Below are 9,943 nucleotides of genomic sequence, written 5' to 3' on the forward strand. Positions count from 1 at the left end.
TTGAGAGCTGGGTTTCAGAGGCTTCCTCTTCCAAAACAAATCTTTAGAGGAATTGGGGTCTTGAAGATTTTCCAAACCATCTCGAATCTTATCACACCACCTGCTGGACAGAAAGGAAGTAGACAGGTTACCAATTAGCAGCACCTGTGAACCTTCTAGAAGAGATCTCCCAAGACTGGGATGTAATAGCATCAGAGAGGAGGGCCATGCCCACTTTCCATCAAGAACCACAGGCTTCCACAAACATCTTGCTTCAAGGGAGGCAAGTTCAACTTTGAACTCAACTACTCTGTGCAGAAAAGCTGATATCAGCCTCTTCTTTTAATGACTCCATCTAATCCAGTTCCTGAAACTGACAAATCAAAGATTTCCTTGTCTTCAAAGCTCCATCCAACATTCCCTCCATTAAGAAAAGAAGCCTGGGAATGGCTTTGGAGATGCAAACAGCCGATTTTGGAAGCTCCCAAAGGGAAGTGGAAGCAACCAGAGCAGAGTGCCTATCAGTGTCCCCCACCTTGTAGAAAATGGACATTTCTGTTTCAGGCTCTTCCCGGCCATGTCTCTCCTTTAAGCCCATCCCATCTTCATTTCCTCCATCTTTGCACATAAACAGCAGTTCAAAGGCTGCAAACACCTGGATTGTTTACCTTTTGAGAAGCTAGAGTCCTTTCTTAAGATTCTTCACTTATTGCCTTCATGTCTCCTTACTTCTTAAGGAGTCTCATAGTCAGGGGTTCTGCTCTTGCCTTTGGTCATTTATTTTGGAATTCTGTCACCACCATGGTCAAGAATTGTCCTCCACATCAACTGTTATTCTCTCTAGGTTAATTTGACATACACACATTGAGCATTACACTGTGCCATCAGGAGAGACATTGAGAAAGATAAAAATAAGTCTTTCCTTAAGGAAGTGAAAATCAAGTAGGGAGAAGTAGCAAGAAGAAGTAGAAAGATGAAGAGACTCCAAAATTAAGTTTGCTTACCACTTTAAAATATTCTATAAACAAGGAACATGAAATAAAAGAAGTCACATGTTTAAGAAAATTATGACCAGAAAGAAATAACTTGAACCTAAGTGCCATATGTTCTGGAATCAGCAGGAGCATCTCAGTTAATGTGGGGACCATTTGTAATTAAAACCCAGGAAAGAAGAAATTAAATTTACTTTTAACACAATAAGGTCAGGGTTATTATTTTGCAGGTAAAGTTAAAGACATTTTTTTTGTTTTTACAAGGAATATACAGGTTAGTCTATATGGTCATTGGAAGAAATGAATTTATGAGGCAGTAAATCGTGTTAACATTTTAGGTGAATTAGGAGGGAAATATGGTGGACAGGTGCCTTGAAGTTGAAGCATCTGCTTCTCTCTCTGTTCTCCACCCCATTTCACCATGCTCCCCATTTCAACAACAACACTCCCTAAGCCATCTTCTACCTCCTTTCTCCATCCCTAGGACTAAAGCTCATCCCTTCATGATTCTAAATTCATCAAAATTTGTACCAAGGGCTTCCCTGGTGGCGCAGTGGTTGAGAGTCCGCCTGCCGATGCAGGGGACATGGGTTCGTGCCCCGGTCCGGGAAGATCCCACATGCCATGGAGCGGCTGGGCCCGTGAGCCATGGCCACTGAGCCTGCGCATACCGAACCTGTGCTCTGCAACGGGAGAGGCTGCAAAAGTGAGAGGCCCACGTACCACCAAAAAAAAAAAAAAAAAAAAATAGTACCAAAAAGAATGTCTTGGATATTCAATTGATGTCTGAGGGGGCAGAGCTTTCAAGACATAAAAAGTGTTTGACAGTGAGGTTTCTTATTCTTTGAGGTGTAGGACATAAAGATGGGGATAGGGAGGGTTCAAAGATGAAGATTAAGGACACTGAATTGTCAGTGAATGAAAGGGCTTCCACTTTGAAACACCTGAATCTTTAGGCCACTTGTGGGATCAAGGGAGTACTTACTATCACTTGATGATGGTGATGTCCAGTTCCATGACTTTATTTTGCTTTCAGACAGTTTTAAAAACCATACAATACAGAACTATTAAATCTGTGTTGACATTAAGTTGCATGGGCTACAGAAATAACCATAGGCCTGAAATTAGGTTATGGTTGGAATTTCGGTTGGATGCATCTAGTTAAATCTATTCCAGTGAAAACTTGTAGTTTCTGAATCTAACACAGGGTGGCGCTCCTAAACTACTCATTCTGCACTAAGGCCTACTGAACTGGGACTGAGTGGAATGGGAATGCCTGGCCCTTGAGCAAGAGCTCCAGTGAGTGAGTGAGAACTCAGAACGAGCCCCTGTTTGGCCCAACAAGTGGACCCTCTCTTTTTCCCTGCATCTTTGTTTTACATTTAACATTTGCTTGTCCTAGAGTCCCCCAAATCCTGTTTAGTTTAGTTTTCATTTTTTTAATGTGACTTATGCTGAAACCAATTTTTCATGAGAGGAGTTAGAACACATTTAAAAATATTTTTTAAAGGATAACACTAAGCTGCATGATTTAATTCTCTCTTCTTTGATGTTAAAGTGAAATAAAGACGAATTTTCTGTATCAACTTAAAAAATGATTTCTTCAGGGTCCTGCCCAAAGGCTCATTCTGAACTAGCAAAGCCATTTTGAAGTTAAATATGTAAAATAATAGAGTGAAAGGACTTTTTAAAAATCACAAAATGCCAAACAAATGTAACTTGTGATGATTGCCATTATAAAATTTGCCTGGGCAAGAGGTTTAAATTGTTCTTTTAACTTGTTAAGGAATTTCTTACTATCATTTCACTTACTGTGGTCACCAGTTCCCTCTTGATAATGTTTGTTTCCCACTTCCTAATTCACCGATGCTTATTATCCTCAATGGAGAGGAAGAAAGCAAACAAGATCTCAGTCATCTGTCGAGATGACACCCCATCTTAAACTGTGGTAATCTCTCTCCTGTTTATCCAAACACTAGACAATCACCTCTTCCCCCCACCACCACCTCCCCGCCCCGAGAAAAAGAGCCTCCTTTGTTCTCGTTAGTGTTTTCCCTCTGCCTTGGCTTGCTCCAGGATTTTGCTTTTTTAATATCTGTCCTCACAGTCCCAGGTCATATTGGATTCAGACTGAGCTTCTTTCATTTTTTTGCTACATATATATGTGTGTATATATATATATATATATATATATATGTATGTATGTGTATGTATATATGTACACACACATATATATACATATACATGCATATACACATATACATATATGTGTACATTTATGTGTACATATACACACCCAGAGAGAAATATATGTATATATATCTATATCTCTCTATATCTTTATCTATTTATCTATCTATCCATATCTATATGATATAGAGAGCAGCCCATACACCCACTTTGGTTTGTTTCGTGCTGATCCCCTTATTACTTATTTTTCCATTATTTTGAAGAAATTCCCACTCCTTTTAGATGCACCTCTGAGTTGTTTACTTCTTTTTTCTGGATTTAAGTTTGCCTTCCTAAAGGCTTAGTTGGCCACACAGGATCACCTTTCTTTGTGCTAATAGACTCCAAGATGATAATCTTGTACATCTCTCTCTCTATAGAGGACCAATATTTGCCTTTATTTCCTCTTCTCCAGTTGGTTGTTTTTCTTTGCTTTAAGTCCTTGAATTTTAGTTTATAATAGCAATTTTCCTTTATGCTTCTGGAAGCCAAACTTGTGAGCTATGAAGAGAACATAGATGAAATTTAAAGAAACTGCTTATGAATATGAATAAATTTCTTAGCAACATGCCTAGCCCATAGTTATCACCCATTAGATGAAAGGTATTATTATTAGTTTCTCATCCAACTTATTCAATACACATTTTTTTCAAATACTTTTTTTTTTTTTTTTTTTGCGGTACATGGGCCTCTCACTGCTGTGGCCTCTCCCGCTACGGAGCACAGGCTCCGGACACGCAGGCTCAGCGGCCATGGCTCACGGGCCCAGCCACTCCGCGGCATGTGGGATCTTCCCAGACTGGGGCACGAACCCGTGTCCCCTGCATCGGCAGGCTGACCCCCAACCACTGCGCCACCAGGGAAGCCCTCAAATACCTTTTTACGACAAACATTTTGTACTGGAGATGTGAAAATGAATAAGTCACAATTTCTTTCCATGAGAAACTCAAAGACCAGGGCAGGAGACAGGTATCCAAACTATTGAAAACAACGTAATCACTTTAATCAGGAATTGTTGGGAAGAATGGTGAGAGAAGATGAGAGAAGAATCAGGGGGGTCTTCTGCATTTAATATCAACTAGGCACTGTTTTCAATCCTTTACAGATATTAACTTATTTAATTCTTGTAACAGCTGTGTGAAATAACCACTATATCATCATCATCCTTACATTACAGGAAAAGAAGGTGAGGGAAGAGAAGTTATGAAGCATCTGGCTAAGGGTGGCAAAGCTGGGATTTGGACCCAGGAGTTCTGGTGCTCAGAGGTTGTGTTCTGGACCACTCTACTGCTTCAGGCAGGGCTTAAAAGGTAGGGTAGAGCAGGAGGGCATTCCAGGAAGGAGGGGACAGGCTGTGCTCACCAAGGAAGCAAGAAAACATGTGGGGTCTTCACAAAAGCCCAGGTAGGTGTGGTGGGGCATAACCAGTCATGCGAGGAATGGGGTGACATTCAGGACTTCTCAGGACAGTTGTTGTCCTAATCTTCAATTTTGGATGCAAGGCTGCCTTGAGTTGAGGGCGGAACCCTGACCCATCCTGGGGAAGGGATGTACATTTGGGCATTGTACCCTCCGGAGCACAGGAGGATGGAATTTGCTCCTGTGCATCCCATCCCGAGTGGCCCTCACCCTTTTTGCTGCCATGTACGGCCTTCTACAGGGTCACAGAAAAAGGGCTGTGAGGGTATGAACAGTGTTTTCTCCATGACCCCAGCCTGAGATCTTCAGACCAGCCTCCTCTCATCTAAGGCTTGGGCAATCTGGAGCTGTGATTATTACCAGTGCAGACAGCTTTTTGCTCTTGGATGTTTTGGTATCTCTCATCTGTTCCTGCTTTAAACCAAACCACATTTCTAACAATACCCCTGAAAGAACGAGTCCAGGGATGTGTGTGTGTGTGTGTGTGTGTGTGTGTGTGTGTGTACGTGCTTCTTAAAGCAAGGCAGGGAAGATAACAGAGCAGAGGCAGGATGAAAAGAAGGAGCCTCTGAACCTTGCCCAGAACCTGCCTCTGCCAGCAGCCTGTGTGCCTGTGTTCCCACATTCTTCTCCTCCCTTTGTCCCCAAGGGAGGGGCGCCTTGCGTCCCAAGCGGATGTTTCCTAAGTGTGCGATTTCAAGCCTGAGACAGCCAGGCTGGGAAAGGCTGTCGTCTGTAACTAGATTCAGCTGCCTGGTATGGCTATAATGGGCTTTCAGAGTCCAGATGGCTGCCCCTTGGGGCAACTTGCATCTGGCTGAGGATGCAGTGAAGCACGTAGCTGTCTGGGGTGCAGGCTTGGTCCTCTGGGGAATTTGAAAAAGGGCAGGATTTAAGGGAGTGTTTATGTCACACTCTCCATGTGTCTGGGATGCTTTTCTCCACAACCCTACTCCCCCGACTCCCACCGCTGGCTCCACTGCGCAAAGAACAAAGCTAAAATGAAACTGACTCCACAGCCTCTGATTTCTGCTTCCCTATCTGTGATGGTAGAATACAGGGGCTTTCCTTAGGGAAAACTTGCAAAACTTCTAGTTAAATTTAGCCAACAAATGCGCCCTAAGTCTGACCTCAGTGTACCCATAGGGTTGTGCTTTGGTCCCACCGACAACCTAAAAGATCAGATTTACTTCCCATTGACTGCAGAGGTCTTGAAAATGTCTGGGAAATCACCAACCACAGGAAGCTAGTGATAGGCAGGTGCCCATATAATGACATGACAAATCAATTTTTGATACGGATTTTCAGGAACATACCTGTTGTGGGGAGCCAACGATTTTTAGAGTTGAGCATACTTTAGAGATCATCTAGTATTTCTGTCTTGCTTACCTCATTTTCAAGGTGAGGACCTAAGAGGCAGAGGTAATAATAGAACTTACCCAAAGTTACAAAGGTAGTTAGAAGCAGAGCTAGGAACCAAATCCACATTTTCCAGCTCATGGTGTAGTGTTTTTTACCCAAAGCACACCTAAACTTACATTCTACCCTCCAGCTGCTATGATAGATTCATTTCTAACAGGGCATGATGGCCTGCTGTAGCAGACACACAGTGGTCACTGGTAGAAAAAAATACACAATTAAAACCAGAAATAATTTTGAATGTCTGTTCACTCAACAAACCCATATTGAATATCTGTTATGTGCAGTACACCCTACACTGGTCACAGCCTCGGTTCTGTTACTTGGTTCTCTGTGGTCTCCTTGTCCTGGTGTGAGCCAAGGTCTGGTTTCAAACAGAATCTGAATCATGGACCTTTTTTTTTTTTTTTTACTGAAAACACCTATGTCTTATTATCATACAGTATTGGATTTGACCCATTTCTAAGTTCTTGACTCCTGTTATTGGGTCTGCCAATGTCTATGATCTCATCATTGTTGGATTTTCTATAACATTGCATATAGTCTAGACTCCTGGTCTGTACCCCTGATTGGTACTGTTGTTTTACTTTCTCTGGTGTTTCCTTTCTGCCTTTCATTTCCAGACCAGGCATTTGACCTCCACACTCATCCCATGACCTTTTGTTGCACAGATACTTACACCTGTGATACTCCTCTGGGATCTCCTCACTCCCAGGCCCAGCATCTCTTAGAATGTTCCATCTTGCTGCTACCCAAGGCAAAGTAGTATATCCCTTTATTTCTTTAAATTGAAGTGTAATTAATTTACAACGTTGTGTCATTTTCAAGTGTACAGCAAAGTGATTCAGTTATATATATTCTTTTTCAGATTCTTTTCCATTATAGTATATCCCTTTCTTGAGGAATAAAAACCATGGACTTGATTGCCTCTGACAGACAGAGTTTTGAGGTATGCTTAGAAATAAGCAACCAAGAATCATTTTCAGTCTGAGCTACCTGCAAGTTGAAGTTAAATGAGAAAGTTTTTGGTTCTAAAACAATTAAATAGGATAAGTCGATGGAAGAAGAGTTAAATATGAGAAAGTCACTGAATCATACCAAAGACTTTTAAACTTTGCTCCAAAATATCACTTTAAAAATGTTAAAATGTCGCTTTAATAATATCATGTTTAAAATATTTGTTGATATTTACATTGTTCGTTAAATATATTTTTATTTTTTAAAAAGGAGTAGCCAATTTGTGGTAAAATATCTTTTGTGCTTGAGCACAGGTTTCCCCATGGACTCAGTTAATGAGAATATATCATTTAACACCTGGTCACAGCACGCTGCTCTTATCTGGTGGCAGCCCTTCCACCTATATGTTTGTATGAACTTTTTTTTTTTTTCTATTTTTTTTATTAGTTTCTGCTTTATAACAAAGTGAATCAGTCATACATATACATCTGTTCCCACATCCCCTCCCTCATGCATCTCCCTCCCTCCCACCCTCCCCATCCCTCCCCTCCAGGCAGTCACAAAGCACCGAGCTGATCTCCCTGTGCTCTGCGGCTGCTTCCCACTATCTATCTACCCTACGTTTGGTAGTGTATATATGTCCATGCCTCTCTTTCGCTTTGTCACAGCTTACCCTTCCCCCTCCCCGTATCCTCAAGTCCATTCTCAAGTACCAAAATGTTCATTGCAGCTCTATTCACAATAGCCCGGAGCTGGAAACAACCTAAGTGTCCATCATCGGATGAATGGATAAAGAAGATGTGGCACATATATACAATGGAATATTACTCAGCCATAAAAAGAAACGAAACTGAGTTATTTGTAATGAGGTGGATAGACCTAGAGTCTGTCATACAGAGTGAAGTAAGTCAGAAAGAGAAAGACAAATACTGTATGAACTTTTTGAAAGGCGAGTGACTCCTTGAAAGTTTACTCTTCAAAACTGAAGTGGCTGCAAATGCCAGGTACAAGAAATGATGAGAGACCTACGTGGGGATCAATTCTTTAGTCTTATCCCAGTGGTTCCCAAACTTCGCTGCACATTAGAGTCACCTGGAGAGCTTATAGACATCCCAGTCACACCCCATACCAATTAAATCAGAATATCCCTGGGGGTGGGAGGCAGGCATCCATATTACTATTATTATTAATACTTTAGCATGCATCATAATCACCTAGAGGTCTTGTTAAAACACAGATTGCTGGGTCTTACTCTCAGAATTTTTAATTCAGTAGGCTTGGGGTGAGGCCCAGAAATGTACATTTCTGACAAGTTTCCAGATGATATTGATGCTGATCTGGGGACCACATTTTGAGGACCATTGGGCCACTCTACATCAAAAGCAATGGCCTTTATTATTTATAACCTTGTTGTTATCAGAAGCTGATGAATGAGCCCTGTCTTGAATTGATATCATCCTTACACCCTTTCTATGCTGAATCTTTCTGCAAAAAAAAAAATGATTAGTCATACCTCTTACCTATTTTTCTCTCTGTAAGGCAGTAAAAAATATACATGACCCTTAAAGGAAAAAAAAAAAAAAAAACCTTCCAAAACTCAGAATTGAGCCTTCCTATCTCATGTGTATTTTCCCCCAGACATGAGAGATCTGTCAAGCAATGGTATCACAGACTGGTGTTTCTAACATCCAGTTTATTGCCCCATAGATAACAATGATGCATTTGTGTTGAGGAAAATGCTCCTATTTTCTAAATCTAAATGTCTTGCTGTGTTTTCAGGAATCTTGACAGAGCTCTTTCTTCAGAGGGTTTACAGCTGGGTTGTCCCTTGGTGGGATTTGTTTTCCTCTCTCAGTGTTTGTGGTTGGAAGGGGACATGCATCAGGGTCTGATGGAAGTCTATCGACAACAATTACATTCTGGTGCCTGAGCAGGTGGGGGAAGGATTCCAGTTCAACTGGACCTGCTCCTTCTTGTTTCTATTTTGATATTTCTTGTAAATAGACTAGATGGAATTGATGGTATCCACCTTCTAATCATGGCCTGTTGGAGAAAGAAATAATCCAAAAATGTGTGTCCTTTCTCCAACAGGCCAGAGCTAAATCTACTGGGCAATTGCCCTCCACATGTCCAAGTCAGGAGAGTTTCTGAAACTGATCAGCAGCTTGGGCAAGTTAACTGTTTTGATGAATTTAGTCTCTACTGATTAGGAATTTGCAGAGTTGAGGTGTTGCCGGGCTTCCTTCATGCTTTATGGAGCACATCATTATGGTGTTTAACCTTCTTAGATCTTATCTTTCAGACCCCAAAGGAAACAGTGAGTGGGAAAGTAAGTGGTTGAGGGAGATGGTTGAGCTCTCTGGCCACTGCTCCAGGCAGGTTAATCCTGTCTGGTTTGTCAGCACCTCTTGCTCTCATCCAGCTAGGAAGAAGGTAGGGGTCTACAAGGTGCACCAATTTGCAAAGCATTATGGAATTCTTGACAAAGCAGGCAAAGGGGGCTCACTAGTACAGATTTTACTCTGAGGTTAATGAAGGCTCTGGGATTTGGTCCTCGTCCTGCTTCCAAAATCAAAATCATGGACAAACAAGGAGGTCCAGTTATGCTAAAGAGGGGCTGGTGACTTGACCTGACTCAGTGCAGTCAGAGGAAGTGACACATTTTCATTTCACAAGTAATCATTGACTGCTGACTTCTACGCATCCACGTTACACTCAGCAGTGAAATTACAAATGTTTGGTGCTTGACCTCAAGAGGCTCACAGCCTCCAATTAGTACCATGTTTATCTCTGTGATAAAAACAAATTTCAGAAAAATTCCTTAAAACTAATGGAGGAGATCTTTATTTGGAGACAAAAACCCATCATGTTATTTACTTTGTTGTAATGGCTGGTGTATTTGTCCTTTCCTTCCACAAGCATTTATTCTGCACCTAATATATTTCAGC

The sequence above is a fragment of the Mesoplodon densirostris genome, chromosome 2 (genome assembly GCF_025265405.1).
Source record: "Mesoplodon densirostris isolate mMesDen1 chromosome 2, mMesDen1 primary haplotype, whole genome shotgun sequence".
Lineage (NCBI taxonomy): Eukaryota > Metazoa > Chordata > Mammalia > Artiodactyla > Ziphiidae > Mesoplodon > Mesoplodon densirostris.